The sequence below is a fragment of the Juglans regia genome, unplaced genomic scaffold (genome assembly GCF_001411555.2).
Source record: "Juglans regia cultivar Chandler unplaced genomic scaffold, Walnut 2.0 Scaffold_13502, whole genome shotgun sequence".
NCBI lineage: Eukaryota > Viridiplantae > Streptophyta > Magnoliopsida > Fagales > Juglandaceae > Juglans > Juglans regia.
The window spans coordinates 1-209 of record NW_023343943.1 but is presented as its reverse complement, the minus strand read 5'-3'; the positions used below and the strand labels follow the sequence as shown (position 1 = coordinate 209).

General features: G+C 52.6%; 1 pseudogene; it reads left to right on the top strand.

Annotated features, from left to right (window-relative positions):
* Positions 1-110: 110 nt before the first annotated feature.
* Positions 111-209, top strand: LOC118345073 (annotated as a pseudogene; the record flags this gene model as incomplete).

Sequence of the window (209 nt, the reverse complement as noted above, 5' to 3'; positions counted from 1 at the left end):
ACAATGAACCCCGGCGCGGTCTGCGCCAAGGAACTTAAACAAGGAGTAACCACGGGCGCCCCGGAAACGGTGTGCGCGTTGTTGGTGACATCTTTACCATGATAGATAACGACTCTCGGCAACGGATATCTCGGCTCTCGCATCGATGAAGAACGTAGCGAAATGCGATACTTGGTGTGAATTGCAGAATCCCGCGAATCATCGAGTCT